The following is an 18,598-nucleotide window of genomic DNA, read 5'->3' as shown; positions in this document are numbered from 1 at the left end:
GTAAGTGGGTTTCATATAAGTCCACCTAAAGGGTCCATTAGGGTTTCTTTAAGTCTAGAGTCAGTATAAATACAGGCATAACTAAACATGTAACGTTAGACAATTCAAATTAATAAAACTTATTGTTTGCCGCACTTTGTGTGTGTGTTGATGAGATAATCTCCTTTCTATGGTTCTCTAAAGAACTGAAAAACAACTTATCGAAGAACAACTATCTTCGTGGCGTTATCCTTATATTTCTCGTTCACAAATCAATATTCGTTGGGTGGGGGGTTTTTCGTTTTCAATAGTGCTAGTGACTAAGTACAAGTTATCTTTGTGTCACACTCCTATCAAACCTGATTTACTTGGCTTTCCGGCTTTAACAAAAGAACATAAATAATGTAATAATCCAATGTGACTAAGTACAAGTTATCTTTGTGTCACACTCCTATCAAACCTGATTTACTTGGCTTTCCGGGAAATGATGTCTTTGCGTGTGGGTTGTGTGACCACGTGATCACAAGGTTCGCATCAGATACTTAATGATGTTTTATAAATAGTTCGATAAGCGTTTATAGGACTTATCCATTTGCTGTTATAAATAAGATAAATGATTCCATTATTTAGAAGCTTAGTGACTTTATTTTTCACTACTTTCATATGAGGATTAAGCTTTTGTTGCATTTCACAAGATAGTTTAGCATCCATTTTAATGCATTTTTGTGCATGTTCAGAGTTTGAAATAACTTACCTTCTAAATATGCATGAAGTTTGGAAGAGATTATTACCGGAAAAGTTTATTTTCTCCTAAAAATGAATATTTGAGATTGAATGGTAATGACTTCAAATCATGTTTGGGTGGTTGAACATTTGAAGGTAAAGACTTAATTGATCGTAGTGGTAATTTCTGAATTTATGGTCTCCAATTACTTGCCTTTGATTCTTTCTAAACATAAACCATTTGCAAATCGCCAGATTCATCAATCTCAGTTTCTCTAGAAGTGGTTTGAAATTGATCATGAACTAATTTATTAATAAAGTCCACTTCTTGTAAATCATTATCATCTTTAGGTTGCTTGCAAATGTTAAAAATATTCATCTCCAATGTGTTATTTTCAAATGATAGCTTCAATAGTCCATTCCTACAATTGATCAATGCATTAGAAGTTGTAAGAAACAAACGTCTTAAAATAACTGGAAATGAGGCATTGCTTGAAAGAAGACAAGGTGGATAGTTATTATTGAGTGTTCATTGGTTTCACAGTTTTAACACACAATGTCTTAAATAAATTTTAATTGACCACTCTTTTTTAATTTTAGTATCTAGACTTTTCTAGATAAAGATGCAAACTTGGCTTGGAGGTCATGCAAACGTTTCTAGCTAAGGTTATACATACCTCCACTAGATGCATAAGGTTGACCTGGTGCCTCATAAGTACTTGTAGTGTCCTAATTTTGAGAATTTTCAGCTAATAAGTCAAAATACTCCACATTGCTTCATCAAGGTCTTTATCTTCAAAAGTTCCATTGCACTTTAATTGCACTATTTGCCTATCTTAAGGTGTTAACTTCATGAAAATGTGAAACCAATCTCCATATTTCAAAACCATGATGAGGGCAAGTATTAAGCTAGTCTCGATATCTATGCCAACAATGGTAAAATGTTTATCCCAATATTTGAGTGAAAGTGATGTTTTATCTTTTGAAAGAGTTTGCTCTGTGAGATGGAAAAAACTTCTTTAAAAATTGTTGTTATATTTCATTCCAAGCATTAATGGATTTTGGTCTCAAATTTTATAGCCATGTTTTAGCTTTATCTTTTAATGAAAAAGAAAAAAGCTTTAATCTGATGGTGTTCATGCTATAATTTGAGTCATTATAGGTGTTGCAAACCTCCTCAAATTCCCTTAAATGCAAGTATGAATTTTCTAAATCTAAGCCATGAAAAGAAGGTAATATTTGAATAATACCTAGCTTAAAATTGAAATGACATGCATCAAGAGGAAAAACTATGCATGATGGTGCACTTGTTCTTATGGGATTCATGTGGTTTCTAAGTGTTCTGACATGGTTATTGACAAAACCAAAAGATTGATGTCTTCTCCCAAATGCAAGAGTGTCGAAGTAATAAATAACATGACAAGACTAGGGTCGAATCATAAAGAAGTTAATTGTATAAATTATAAATATCAACAACAACAATATTAGTAATAGTAATAATTATACTAATAATAATAATAGTAATAGTAGTAATAATAATTATAATAGAAGAAGAAGAAGAAGAAAAAGAAGTTAATGAGAACATTGAGATGGAAGATCAATGTGAGAATTAAACAATGATAACAACAAATGTCAAGGTTAAAGGATTCAATAATGGTATTTCAAACTAGTATAAACTTTTTTTATTACTCAATTGGAAACCACACACAAAGGAGGTTCCAAACGAATTATTAATTGTTAACATAATTACATTAGTTATCTTATTCGAATAAATATTAATACTTGTAAATGTTGTAAAGCATTCATGATTATAACTTATGTTAACAACAAATTAAGTTCCTTCCATAGCACAGGTGTAGTTTATGCCATACGGTTGGCAATAAAAGTGTATAGCATTTGTTGTACCAAATGTTATACAAAACAAATCTAGATTAATCATTTAACAACCAAAGTATTAAAAGTGAGCAAGATAACAAATACAAAACATGTTGGCATCAAACATTAATGTCCATGTTGAGTTTACATTATACTTATTCTGACACCATTAGTATAACCTTTTCACTTTGACATAATAAACTTAACTAAACATAATGAAAAAAGAAAGACATAAATAAACAAGATACGAAAATAAATAAGATATAAGTTAAATAAGTAAAGGAAAGGAAATGAAAAACATAAATGAGATATTAATGCCTTCTTGATCTGAAAACTTAAACATTACAAAATATAAAGAAAAAGAGAAAAAATATGATCTTGATCTGAAAACCAAGATGCCTAAATGCATGGCAAATGCCTTCTTTTATAGGCCAAAATTAAAAACTAATGATTTGATGAATAATTGATGAGTATGTGCCCAAATCTTGACTTGGTGACGATCCTTATCTTCTTGTCTGCCAAAAACATCATTGATAACGTTATAATTTAAACCAACCTTACTCATGAAAATTCTAAGAAATTATCTTAACTTTCCAGGAAAAAAAATTAAGGTCATTTAGACTTCTAGAACTCAAGATATGGGCTGAGCACTAAACAATGTCTGGGCTACAAGAGAGATTCAAACTTCTACATTGTTACTAAGATTTGGATTTCCAAACAACAGAATTGAGTTTTCCTTTCACATGAAAGTTTTAGATATATGTCTCAGCTTTCTATCCATATTAAGGAGGCCTAAATTTGAGATCTACAACTCCAAATATGATCCAATTATCAAATAGTATTTCAGTTTAAACTGCACCAGCAACTCTTTTTTAAGTTTGACTCTCTCTTTATCATTTCAATTTCACTACTTCAACTCATCAGTCAATCTTTTTATTTATATGATCGGCCTATATATACGATGAACATTTACTATAAATCAAAGGTATCTTATGGCATCAGACTTGTTATTATAAAACATGCTTTAGTTAACGAGTTATTGATACTTCAAATGCAAAATGATGATATAAAACCTTGATAAAAATATACTTTTAAATACTAATAAATGATTCTTATTATGAAGCGACTAGTTAACTTTTTCGGCTATATTTTTTGAAAATGATGAGGATACCCTACAAAGTCTACCACTTAATATACGTGACTAAAATCTCATGCCTATGTAGGAAGACAATAAAATGAAGAAAAAAACAAAACAAAATAAATAAAAGTTAGATAAAAGAAAAGTGAAAAGTGAAATAAAATAAAAATTATAATTTATAAAAGAATTTACATCCCCGACAATGGCGTCGAAAACTTGACCTGACCAAAAGAATGATGCCTTCTCCCAAATGCAGAAGTGTCTAAGTAATAAATAACTAGTAAGACTAGGGTAGAACCACAAGGAGATTAACTATATAAATTATAAATAATAATAATAATAATAATAATAATAATAATAATAATAATAATAAGAAGAAGAAGAAGAAGAAATTAAAGAGGACTTTGAGATGTAAAATTGATGTAAGGATTGAACAATTAGAAAAGCAAATGTCAAGGTTAGAATATCCACTAATGGTATTTTAAACAAGTATAGTATAAATTCTTTTTATTATTCAACTAGAAACCACACACAAAGGAAGTTCCTGTCGGATTATAAATGGTTAACATGATTACATTAGTTTTCTTATTCAAATAATGCTAATACTTGTAAATGTTGTCAGGAATTCATGATTATAACTTATGTTAACAACAAATCCTTTAATTTGTGGTAAATGTCTATTTTTAATGCAGGTCTATCACATAAATGAAAGGATTGATTGATGACTTGAAGAACTTAAATTGCATGGATAAAGAGATGGTCAAACTTAGAGAAGAGATGTCGGTGCAATCCAAACCGGAACACTGTTCGGTAAATGGGTCATATCTGGAGCTATATATCTCAGATTTAGGTCCAATTTATATGGATGGAAAGGTAAGACATAGGCCTACAACTTTCATATGGAGCCCAAGATCTAAAAAGGCCATTATCAAGTCCAAATTGTAGCAACAACAAAGAAGCCTGAATCTGTCTTCCAGCCCGAGCACTGTTCGGTATTTTGGCCATATCTGGAGTTCTAGAAGTCCAAATGAGCTGAATTTTTTACACAAGAAATCTGAGACAATTGCCTACAACTTTCATGTTTGCACCTGGCTCCAGTTTTGACGTTATCAATGACGTTTTGGGCAGACAAGAGAAGATAAGGATTGTCACCAAGTCAAAAGTTGTTATAATCATGAATGCTTGACGAGATTTACAAGTATTAGCATTCATGATTATAACTTATGTTAACAACAAATTAAGTTCCTTTCATAACACAGGTGTAGGTTATATGATTAGTATATCAATCAACGATTACTTTCTTGTTAAATCCTTACTTTCTTGTTAAATCCTTACTTTCTCTTAGTTCAATGCCTTGGTTTGCTAAAAATATCAATTTTCTTACTTTAGAATTTTTTCCAACTCACTAGAGTATCGAAGATAAAAGAAAGTTTTTGAGCGATATGCAATATTTTTATTGGGATAACCCGTACTTATTCAAATATTACCCTAATCAAACATTTCAAAGATGCATTCCCAATAATGAGATAAGTAGTATCATTAAATTTTATCATTCTAAGGTATATGAGAGTCATTTCTCGTAAAAAAAAACTGTTAAAATCCTACAAAGTGGATTTTATTTGCCTATCATGTTGAAGGACTCACATGTGTTCTGCAAAGCTTGTGAAAATTATCAAAAAACAGGATTTGTTTCAAAACATAAGGAATCATTAGATAATATTATGTTGACTTTTGATATGTGTCCTAGTGAAGATGTGCATTGTGCTTTTCATCACTTATGACCTCATTTCCATAAAAAAAACATACTCGACATAGTCTTGGGAATCTGACTAAAAAAGACCTATTTGCTAGTTTTTAATAAAAGACATTTAAGCCGTTCTTGGACGTAAAACTAAGGGAAAGTGTTTACCTGTACATACATATGTTTTTTTAAATATAAATAAATAAATAAATAAAGAGAGAGAGTGAGACTCCAGCTAGCTTACATATGTGGTATGATTGCTTTTTCAAATTCTCATCTATAAAATCTTCTCTTCTTTCCCTTCATTTCTACTCAACCTATACATTCAATAGATATAGAAGTGTGCAGAAATGACAAGTTATTCAAGTCATCACATAAGAAACATTTGTGTTTTCGGTGGATTTAGTCCTGGGAAGGAAATAAAGCTTTTAGAATTAGCAAATCATGTTGGTCAGGTACTAACTGAGAGAAAGATTCATTTAGTATATGAGGGAGGCAACCTTGGGTTAATAGGGGGATTGTCAATAACTGCATTTTTAGGATGTAGTCAAGTTTTGGGGGTTGTCCCTAAAGCTTTAATAGGAGGGGAGATCATTGGAAAAATAATTGGAGAGGAACTACAAGTCTCTACAATGTCTGATCGAATGAATGCAATGTTTAAACATGTTGATGCCTTTATTGCCTTACCAAGTGGTCTCGACACATTGAAAAAGATGTTTCATATTTTCTCTTGGACCCAACTGCACATTCACTATAAATCCACAAGTCTGTTAAATGTTAATGGTTTTTATGATAAAATATTATCTTTTCTTGATCATGTTGTGGAACAAGAGTTTCTAACATCTTTAGCATGGCAAATCATAATCTCTATTGTTACTGCTGAACAATTAATTTACCAACTATAATTTTTCACTTTTATAATTTATCCCTCCATGGGTTGCATAAATTGGTCAAATAAGAAAAGCCGTAAAAAGCTGAGATTGAATTTGAGCCTTAGTTTGTGAATCCTTATGTATTTTGGTTTTATTAATAGAGCATAATATTTTTTGTTTTGTTGTTTCTTATATTTGTTTAAATGTGTTTCAAGTTTGTCAATAATCATTGTTTCAAGTGATATTTTCTATACTTTTTATCTTTCTATCTCAAAATATTGAGGACAATGTCTCGTTTTGGTTGAGGGAAAGGGTAATAGTTGATATTAAAAAAAAAACTAACTGTTTTTTCTATTTCATAAACCATTCGAAAAACAATTGTTACTATGATGGAAGAGTAAGGAGAAATTTTATTGACACTTCAGACGTATCTTGGTAAACATTTTTCAATGATTATTTGCAATGTTCATAATAAGGTCTATCAGAATAGTTCTTGAAATATTTATGTTTACAAACTCGCATTGTTATTACTTAATTCTACTCTTATACTCATTTAACAAATATTCTTAAACCTTTATTTTCGCGCACACACTTTACCATATGATTGTGGGTTGCACGATGGATTATTATATTATTTATTTATTTTAAAGATAACAACTAAGAGAAAGGGATATTATATAAATTGCCAAAAAACAAAAACAAAAAAAAAATAATGATAATAAAAATATTGATAAATTTGCTTTCATAGCCTCCCTAACCAAAGCAATTAAGTCTGAAGGGGTGTTTTAACACCTAATACCATAAAGTCAATTGACTTGGGAGCTATTAGCCGAACACTTGTTACATGGGTTGAGGAGAAAAGCTTAAGGTAGTCAAATATTACACTATCTAGGTATCAGTATCTGCAACCTGAGTTACTAAGTTTATAGGGGTGTTTCAACACCTAATGCCCTAAGACCAACTAGTATGGGAGTCAATAGCTGAAAGCTCGTTACATAGGTTAAATATGCATTATGTTTGAAGTTATGTGTGTGTGTGTGTGTATATTAAAAAAATACAAAAATCCTAACCCAAGTAAGCTAACTTTAAACATTAAAATAAGAATTTTGTTTTCTTCCAAGTAAAGACCCGTAACTATGTCTAGATATATTGAGCAAAAAAAAAGTTTATTAATATCTTGTTTAAGAGGTATTGAGCAAATATATAAATTTAATAAGAGTTTGTTTATCTGGATATATTAATGGAAGTTGAATGATGAATACCTTATTGTTGTGCCGTGAATGATTCAAAAATCAGCAACAATGAATCTGACGAAAATGGATGAAGGATGGGTCTGGTTGTATTGTCTTTCTTTTTGTGTTTAGGCTAGATTATAGTATTTTTTAAGGTAAATAAAATGGAGGATAAACTAGAGTGATACTTTGATAAGTCGATCTGGACGCCACAAAGATCAATCTAGGATTTTGATGCCACACTCTTTGTGATTGAAGAGTGATAAGTCAGGTAGGGTTCTTCACAAATCAATTTGGAAGAATAACTCTTAATTCTCGAAATTAAGTTCAAATATTGGCCAAAAAGTTGTTTATTACATATTTTGATGCCATATTTATAATGGAACATCCCTCCACACTTAGGAAAATTCAACATGACAGAAATCAAGCCCAAAACTTGGACTTTGACAAAGTAACCAGACAAATTACACTAGCACATATTTTTTGACTTTAATTGAAACATAAACAGACCAAATTTAAAATGGCTATAACTTATTGCACAAAAGTCCAATGCAATCATGGTTGGACAATCTGGAAAGATCACATTCTGAACTTGAAATCCACCTAGATTAGTCTTGTTTTCACATGCAATGGATGACTTCAAATTCGGGTTCAAATTTATCTACTGTTCTGACGTAAACAGCATCAATTTCTTAACTTATTTGCATTATCAACCCAAATTCAAGTAGTCCAGCATCAAAAGAACCATTAAGGGCTCTTCCCATCTTTAAGCTCCAATTGTAGGCAAATAAGCACCCTTGAACCAATTTGAAACTGATTGCCAAATTTTAACTCCGACGCAGCTTCAATCATTCCAATCTGACTCGTCAAGGTCCTTTGTAGTTGTTTCGCTCTCGCTCTTGTCATTGGACCATCTGAATCCTCTTGCATATTTGATTTACCTTTACGAGATGGATTATCATTCCCATGATGCACATCACTTATTTTATGGAATTTGCAAATTGTTTTTCTATTTTAATGCTTTGATGATGTGCATCAAAAGACAAATCACCACTTTTACTCAAAAACCAGGAGAAACATTTTACAAATGTTGGGATAGATATAAAGACTTGCTTAATACTTGTCCTCATCATGGTTTTGAAACATGGAGATTGGTTTCACAATTTTATGAAGGGTTAACACCTAAAGATAGGCAAATGGTGGAATTGATGTGCAATGGAACTTTTGAAAATAAAGACCCTGATGAAGCAATGGAGTACTTAGACTTGCTAGCTGAAAATGCTCAAAATTAGGACACCACAGGTACTTGTGAGGCACCAGGTAAAACTCAACCTCATACATCTAATGGAGGCATGTATAGCCTTAGGGAAGATCATGACCTTCAAGCCAAATTTGCATCTTTAGCTAGAAAAGTTGAGGCACTAGAATTAAAAAAGAGTGGTCAATTAAAATCTGTTCAAGAAATTGTGTGTCAAATTTGTAAAACGAATGAACACTCAACCAATGATTGTCCCACGTTGCCTTCTTTTAAGGAATGTCTCCATGAACAAGCCAATGCTTTAAATAGTTTCCAAAGACCAAGTCATAACCCGTATTCACAAACGTACAACCCTGGTTGGAGAAATCACCCAAATTTCAGTTGGAAGAGTGGTAACAATAATGCACAAACTTCACAGCCACCATTTCAAACACAACATAATTTTCAAAATTCTCATGGATATGCACCTCCTTATATTCCCCCTCCTAGAAGAAATCTTGAGGAAACATTACATGCATTCATTCAAAAGCAAGAGACAATCAACACTCAAAATGCTCAAACCATGACTGATTTGAAAGATACTCTTGCAAAGTTCACATCTGCTCTCAGTTTTCAGGAGAAAGGTAAGTTTCCATCTCAACCCCAGCAAAATCCCAAAGGGCAATACAAATTCAAGTACAAGCAATTCCGGAAGCCAACATCTGGATCAAGTCAAATCAGTCACTACTCTCCGTAGTGGTAAGGTTATTAAAAAACCCATTCTTGAACCTTGTGAGAAAGAAGGTGAGTTAGTCTCCAAGGGTAAGGAAATGGTTGAACCTGATCATTGCAAAGAAGAGACTGATTCCCCACCAGCACTTCCATTTCCTCATGCCATGACCAAACAAAGGAAAGTCAATCACAATTCTGAAATCTTTGAAACTTTCAAACAGGTAAGGATTAATATACCTTTGCTAGATGCTATTAAACAGGTACCATCTTATGCTAAATTTTTGAAAGATCTGTGCACTGTAAAGAGAAAATTGAATGTGAAAAAGAAAGTGCCATTCTTCAAAATAATAATGCTTTGAAATATAAAGACCCTGGTTGTCCTACAATTTCTTGCTTTATTGGAGAACATAAAATTGACAGAGCTTTACTTGATCTTGGAGCTAGTGTGAATTTACTTCCATATTCGGTTTTTCAAAGTCTCAATCTAGGTGAGTTAAAACCTACTTCTGTTACTCTTTTACTTGCTAATAGATCTATAAAAATGCCTAGATGATACGATCCAAGCAAGGTCAAATTTGAATTTTGATGTAAAATGTGCAACTATCCAGTTTTACAGCAATAGTCATAATTCTCAATCCGACCGTTTGATCGAGCTGAAATTTTACGTGGAGCCTCCTGACATATTGTATTACCTTGGGTTAAAATTTCAGGTCAATCGGAGTTCGGGAAGGTATCTCAATACGGGTCACCAGAGGCTGTACGGATTTTGTTATTTACTTCCTTTTGACTTGTGGACTTCCTATTTGGCTAGGATTCTTTTCCTAAAGGGATGTGGCAGCTTATTTTGGAAATATACTAATTCTACAAGGATGTTTAATGGGCTGCAACATAGTTTCCAAGTGGCAAGGATTCATAATTATTTCAGAATCTTTTTCTTACAAGGATTCCTTATTCATCCGAGCTACAAAAGGAAAGAAGACTTTAGAATACATTCTACCTTCAGATCAGATTTCCTAGTCTATTTGGGACTTCTTAATGGTGACAAATCTGATTCTAGCATATTTAGGATAGTAATTTTCGGATTTTTATATTTTTATTATTTTCTTCATAGTCTTTGGGTTATTATTACTTATTTGGGTCAATTGTAAGTGGGCTACATATAAGTCCACCTAAGGGGGGTTCATTAGGGTTTCTTTTAAGTCTAGAATCACTATAAATAGAGGCAAAACCAAACATGTAGAGGAAGACTATTCAGATAAATAAAACTTCTTGTTTGCCGCACTTTGTGTGTATGTGTGTTGGTGAGATAATCTCTCTTGGTTCTCTAAAGAACTGAAAACGACTTATCGAAGAACAACTGTCTTCGTGGCGTCATCCTTATACTTCTCGTTCGCGAATCAATATTCGTTGGGTGGGGGTTTCCGTTTTCAATAGTGCTGGTGCCTAGCTACAAGTTATCTTTGTGTCACACTCCTATCAAACCTGATTTACTTGGCTTTCCGGGAATTGGCATCTTTGCGTGTGGGTTGCGTGACCATGTGATCACGAGGTTCGCATCACTAGAGGAATAGTTGAAGATGTGTTAGTACAAGTTGATAAATTCATCTTTCCTGTGGATTTTATTGTCTTGGATACACAACCTGTTGAAGCATGCAATTCAATTCCTGTTATTTTAGGACGTCCATTTCTTGCAACTTCTAATGCATTGATTAATTGTAGGAACGGAGTGATGAAGTTATCTTTTGGAAACATGACATTGAAAATGAATGTTTTTAACATTTGCAAGCAACCTTGAGATGATAATGATTTACAGGAAGTAGATTTTATTGAAAAAATAATTTACGATCAATTTGAAAATTCTTCCAATGAAACTGAGTTTAATGAATCTGAAGATTTGCAAATGGTTTGTTTTCAGGAAGAATCAAAGGCAAATATTTGGAGACCAAAAATTGAGGAATTGCCACCACGATCAATTGGGTCCATACCTTCAAGTGTTCAACCACCAAAACCTGATTTGAAGCCATTGCCATGTAATCTCAAATACTCATTTTTGGGAGAAAATGAAACTTTTCCGGTAATAATTTCTTCCAAACTTAATGTTCATCAAGAAGGTAAGTTATTACAAACTCTGAAAATGCATTAGGATGGACCATAGCTGACATAAAAGGAATTAGTCCTTTGATTTGCACACACAAGATTTATTTGGAGGAAAATGCTAAACCCTCTAGAGAAATGCAACGAAGGCTTAATCCTAATATGAAAGAAGTAGTGAGGAATGAAGTCATTAAACTTCTAGATAATGGAATCATTTATCCTATTTCTGATAGCAAATGGGTAAGTCCTACCCAAGTTGTACCTAAAAAGTCTGGAGTTACTGTGATAACAAATGAGAAAAATGAGTTAATTCCAACGAGGACTATTACTGGTTGGCTTATGTGCATTGACTATAGGAAACTGAATTCAATGACTAGAAAAGATCACTTTCCTTTACCTTTCATGGATCAAATTCTAGAAAGAGTTGCAGGTCATGAATTTTATTGTTTTCTAGATGGTTATTCGGGTTACAACCAAATTGAAATTGCATTTGAAGATCAAGAGAAAACTACTTTCACATGTCCATTTGGTACATTTGCATACCGAAGGATGCCTTTTGGATTATGTAATGCACCAGCCACGTTTCAAAGATGCATGCTTAGCATATTCAGTGATATGGTTGAACGTTTTCTTGAGATTTTTATGGATGATTTTTCTATTTTTGGTGATTCATTTGATAATTGTTTAACTAATTTGGAAAAGGTTTTGAAGAGATGTGAAGAGAAGAATCTTGTGTTGAATTGGGAAAAATGTCATTTTATGGTAACAAACGGCATTGTACTTGGTCACATTGTTTCATCAATAGGAATTGAGGTTGATAAATCTAAAATTGAGTTAATTGCCAACTTGCCAACACCAAAATCTGTTAAAAATGTTAGATCATTTTTAGGACATGCTGGTTTTTATAGAAGGTTTATCAAAGATTTTAGTATAATATCTAAGCCATTGTGTAACCTTCTAACAAAGGATAATGTTTTTGAATGGACTGAATATTGTGAAGAAGCCTTTGTTAAACTTAAAAACCTGCTTACATCTGCTCCTGTTATTCAACCTCCTGATTGGTCATTACCTTTTGAAATAATGTGTGATGCTAGTGATTATGTTGTGGGTGCTGTTTTAGGACAAAGAAAAGATAAGAAACCCTATGTGATTTACTATGCAATTTAAAACTTTAAATAGTGCTCAAATAAATTACACAACCACTGAAAAAGAATTACTTGCTGCTGTCCTCTGAGTGGGGAAATATTTTTTAAAAAATTCAGCTTGCATTTCTCTCCATGTACCTATAGACCTAAGACACAAGGAGTTTAGCCAAAGCTTGGCTTTATCCTTTAGAGAGAATGGGAACAATTTAAGCTGAATAGTTTCTTCAGTGCATGTTCTATCAATAAAAGTATTACATACCTCTTTAAAGTCCTTAATGTGTATATATGGATTTTCAAAATCCATACCATGATATATGGGAAGAAGTTGGATCATGCCCGGTTTCAAACTGAAAGCTTGTTGGTTAAGAGCCAAGATCTTAAAATCCATACCATGATATATGGGAAAAAGTTGGATCATGCCCGGTTTCAAATTGAAAGCTTGTTGGTTAAGAGCCAAGATCTTACACAAAAGTATACTTTGTCTAGCTGGGTGAAGATACTCTCTAAGAGTTCGAAAATTAGGTTGATCATTGAACTATGGAGATCCATTACCTTGAACACTCCCTTCACCCTCTACATCTTCAACATTAGCCATGATGAAAAAAATAATAATAATATAACAATTATATGAATATGAAAAGAAAGGAAAAAGAAAAAGAAGATTGCAAATAAAAGTAAATGAAATGTAAAAGATAAAGTAATAGCTCAAAAATAAAAATACAACAAATTAGGAAATTCACACTCCAACTAATAAGCAATATTAACAATAATAAACATTAAAAGATAATTATAACAAGCATGAATAAAGAGGCGGTAATACCAGTCAAGTACTTCAAACAATAAATACAAAAAAAATAATCACAACAAAACAACAAAAAATAAAATAAACAAGAGGCGATATTACCAGCAAAGTACTTCAAAAAAAAATAACCACAACAATACAACAAGATAAAATAAAATAAACAAGAGGCGGTAAAACCAGCCTTATAATGTAAACAATAAATATTATAAACTAATTAGAATAAACATCAAAAGAAAAATGGTTGAACCAACCAAAAGCCAACAATTAGTAGTCCATTCCACAGTCCAATATCCGAAAAGTTGAGTTCAATTTTTTGAGGCAGTAAAACCAGCCATTTGATTTTTTTTTAATTTTTTTAGGTGATAAAACCAGCCAATTGATTTTTTTCTATGATTTGTTTTTGGGTTTTCCAATAATCAAATCTAAATTTGTTACCTTTGCTTGCTAGCTCCCTAACAACGGCACCAAAATTGCTTGACCGCTTTTTATGATCGGCTTGTTTTAACTCCCACGTGAACGAGTGTGCGATGTAGAAATTAACTTGGTAAGTTCGAGGTCATATCCACAGAGAGCTAGATCTGGAAATTAAACTAGGTAACAAAAAAAACTCAGGAGAAATTAAATTAACAATAACTTGGTTGAAAATAATTGATGGATTTGTTTTCAAAGATGAAAAAGTGTAAATAGATTTTAAATGATAAGAAAAAGTAAGTCTTGGTCCAAATCAATTTTAATGGTGATGTATTGGTGATTCCTTCAAGGTATATAAGATAACTCAACCTAATATCAACGATGGTGATATTAGATCAGAACATAATACTATGAAGTTTAGAAAGATGAAGATTGATTATTACTGAAGAATGAACAAGTACTTTCATATTAAGTAAGATATTGAATCAAGCAATCTTTATACCAAAACTAAAGTTTGTGCATAAAAATTCAAGATTATAACATTACCTAAATAATTTTTAAAATTTCTTTGCAATAATAAAACATTCATGAAGAAAATAAGAAGATAAATATTAGGATTCATTCATATCTTAAAGAACTCACCTCAACCACCATCATCCTTGATTTGGATCCAAGAAAGAGATTAACCAATCATGATTATGTATAAGAACACTTTCATTAACAAGAAATAACTTGAATCAAACTGAAATAATAAGTTTTACAAGCTAAAGAACTAAAATCTACAAAGAAGAACACAACACAATTTCAGTAAAAATTCGGACACAAATATGATACTAACTTTGGATAGCAATTTAGACCCTTCTAGAGGTATTTGTTTGAGATATCTATTAGAGACATATTTATAGAAAATTTTGTCACCTTTCTAGATCATTAAATAACAACTCATTTGGATACCTGAGTCAAAAGTTATAGGCAAAACACTGAAAGGTGTTTTGAAAAATCAAATCAGGCCAACTTTGCAACCACTTTGATGCACGTTTTTCTTCCTCATTTATGAGCTGTATCTTTCTTCTTTTTGAACCAAAATAATATAACAATATCCCCTCCAAATTTCCATCTATATGCTTGCCTTCTTGGATCAATGGATTACCAAAAATAAATCAATTGTTATTTGTTGTGTGAACATGTAAGATCATGGATTGTGCTTGGGCTGATTTGAAGGTTGATTTGGGGCTGAATTTAAGCATCAAATAAGGATATAAATGTACCTATTATTTGGGCTAAGATTGATATTGAAACCTTGAGTGTTTAATGGTTGAAGTTTGCACATAACATAAGGCAAGTTTGGGCTTGAAATAGATCATATGATATTCTTTTCTAGAATTGGAATAGAATTGATTTTTGGGGCAAATTTGAAGCACTTATTTGAACCAAGATTTGCTTCAATCTTCAACTAAATGTCTCTTCAATTTTTTATTTTGAATTCCAATGTTGAATTTTCTAAATTAATTCATTTAAGCTCCAAAAATTTATCGAAACATTAAAAGAAACTTCATTATTAACAAACACATCAATTATTATAATAAAAATAAAAATAATAAATAATAAATACTTATATAAAATAAGAGACTTAATGATACTTTTGATGTACAATCACTTTGTTTTAGGTTTACCTAGGTAAAAAAAAATAAGGATTCAATTTTTATCAAGATAGGTTTTCTAATATGACAACTTTTATATCATGTTATAAAATTAATAATGCAACTATTCTTTTAGAATGTATAGGGTGACTTTATGGTGTTTTAACATTATTGTTTTTTATCGTGATGTTAAGTTTCTTAATTGTTTTTGAAAGGTTTTATAAGAAATGTTAGGAATTAAACTATTATTTTTAATTACTTTTATCCATAAATGAATGGTCAAACAATGGCAATAAAGAAAGTTATCATTTAAAAGAACTTGAAGAATCATGAGGAGTGTTTATTGTTAGAAGTGTGCATTATACAATTGATTTTTCACCATTTAAGATTATATATGGTTTTAATCCATTAAATCTTTTGGATTTGATTCCTTTAGCTATTGATGAAATGGTTGGTCATGATGGAATTAGAAAAGTAAATATGGTGAACAAATTTTATAAGATTGTTTGGTAGCATCTAAAGCTAACAAAGGTTGCAAATGTGTTATCTTTGAACTAGGTGATTGAGATTTTGTGCATACGAGAAAGAAAATATTTCCAATTCATAGGAGATCTAAATTGCAACTAAGTGGAGATTGTCCATTTCAAGTTCTTAAAAAGGTCAACGACAATGCATATAAGTTAGATATACTAAGTAAGTATAATGTTAGTGTGATATTTAATATTTCTAATCTTTCTCTTTCTTATGTAGGTGATGATTTAAGGTTGAATTTTTTTTAAAAAACAAGAAATAATGAGAATTAACTAGCAATACCACAAGATCCATTGCATGTTTTAATTGAGCTAATTACAACAACAAGAGTCAAAAGAATTAAAAAAGAGTTCAATGGGCTAATTTATGACATTTGAGCTAAGCAAGCTTCAAGAACTCATTATAAGGTGGCATCAATTATCAAGTTAAGTTTAAAGGAGGATTAAGTCTATGTCAATGTGATCTAAGTAAAAGATGAATTTATTTAACATATACTACAACTTGGCTACACAACTTTATATTAATAGTCATAACTTTTTAATTAATTATTAAATCAAATTGAAAATTTATCTGAGATTTTATATGCTTCATTTCTTCTATAAAGTTGAAATTTTATTGCAAGCATACATAAAAAATATCTTCTAATAAGGCTAGAAATTCCTATGTGTATTGGTCTTAATAAGGCTAGAAGTTCTTATGTGTATTGACTTCTATGTGGCTTTATTCATTTATTTTAAAGTAATATTAAACTAGTTTATATTTTAATTTTAATTTCAACTTAATATTTTAGTAAAGTTTATTTTGTTGAATTATAAATATATATATTTATTTTTAAGTTAGGGCAACTTATTAGTTTTTTTTTAAAGTACTATGAGAGAATATTTCTCTTATTCTTAGTTCTTTATTCAACTATTTATAATTTATTAAATTTTTTTTTTGTGTCATTCAATCTTTATAATTTTGGTTCTCATTTTTTCATAATTAATATGTCAGAGATTTCATTCAATAATTATAGTTTTTTAGCTTGAGTAATTATTAAATAAGTGTTTTTCAACTTGATTTTAGATTTTTTAAATTATGTTTAATCTTAATTGTGCGTTTTAAAATTCTCAACCTGTGAGTGTTCACATCATCACTTTTTGTTTATTGTGGTTGCACACGTGGTAACGGCAAGTGAAGATTCCCTCCTTTTTATCCTATCATTCATACATGTAAGAACAAAACAACCCACCAATTAAAGAAACTTCTTTTCTTGTTTTGAAAAAAAAAAAAACAAAGATAAAGAAATAATGTTTGGTAGAAGAAATAAAAAAAAAAAAGCTTTATAAATTGATCCCAACTACAGGATTGAATCTTCATTCTTCCATCATCCATGCCTGCAAGAGCTCTAAAACCCATCAATTTCAATTACTATTTCTTTTTTTTTTTAATGCACAACCAAAACAACATTTTTTATTGAACGAAATGGGTAATATATTTCACCATTTATTTTAGATTGGTATTTCAACAATATAACCCAAAATAATTTTAATTTTTAATTATTAAAGGGGGGTGATTTTAAAAATATTAAGGATATTTTGAATAAAAAAATATTTTTTTAATTTCATATAAATATAATTTTTTTATTTAAATAGTTCATGTAGTTTTATAATATATTAATTGTGTCAACTTTTTATTTACCCAATAAAACCTTATAGAATATATTTCTATTAATTGTACTCATTGTTTTAAAACTTGGATTTTTTGGATCAACTTGAAACTCAATTCATCTTAAGTTTGTACTAATCTAAATTAAAAAAAACATATAAAAACTTGATTAATCTAATCAAGTATTTAAGTTAACTTTTTATTTATTTGGATTTTTAAATTAAAATAGTGTCATTTTTTTTTTTATAAATATTTTTGAGGTCAATCTATTGCTATGAATTTTTTTCTCTCTTAAAAATAGATGTCCTGAACATTACTTCTTTTTTGAGAGATGGACCACATTTTATATCTCGGCAAACACTTAAGATAAGTAAAGAAATAGAATTAATTGAACATAGTTAATGAATACTTTACATAAGAACCGAAAAATTGTTGAATTTAATTTAGAGATATTAATCGATATAACGAGTAAAGTTGTGATGTACAATTCTATTTGTTTCCCAATTACCGAACAGGTGTTCGAAGAGGAGGAGGTTAGGTGGAGAGTCCGCAATCCAACACAACCCATGCTCCGTTTTTTAATGCCTATTTCTCTAAAAATAAGAAAGTAAAACACAAGAGAGAATAGGAGAGAGTGGAGGAGAGGTTTGTTTTGTTTTAGTGTTTGTTGAGTTGGCGAAGATTTTGGTTATCTATCCATTCCTCCTCACTTTCTCAACAAACGAACGCTTCAACTGCATAATTTCACGGCCAGCTAAACATTCCTACTCTTATCACTCTTTCACCCTCCCCCCCTCTC

At 30.8% G+C, this 18,598-nt stretch overlaps 1 protein-coding gene across 5 annotated transcripts in view; it reads left to right on the top strand.

Annotated features, from left to right (window-relative positions):
* The first annotated feature begins 18,278 nt into the window (after positions 1-18,278).
* Positions 18,279-18,598, top strand: part of LOC105116783 (rac-like GTP-binding protein RHO1) — a 3,494-nt gene continuing 3,174 nt past the window's right edge. Inside the window, exon 1 of one of the 5 annotated variants that reach the window (XM_011014252.1) lies at positions 18,279-18,444. The gene's annotated coding sequence lies outside the window, so the exon portion shown is untranslated. Of the gene's footprint in view, positions 18,597-18,598 lie in introns of all 5 variants that reach the window. The other 4 variants (XM_011014250.1, XM_011014251.1, XM_011014249.1 and 1 more) reach the window with 4 other exon arrangements.

This window comes from Populus euphratica, unplaced genomic scaffold (assembly GCF_000495115.2).
Source record: "Populus euphratica unplaced genomic scaffold, PopEup_1.0 scaffold1040.1, whole genome shotgun sequence".
Lineage (NCBI taxonomy): Eukaryota > Viridiplantae > Streptophyta > Magnoliopsida > Malpighiales > Salicaceae > Populus > Populus euphratica.
The sequence above is the reverse complement of the archived record's forward strand: the minus strand, read 5'-3'. Positions and strand labels throughout refer to the sequence as shown.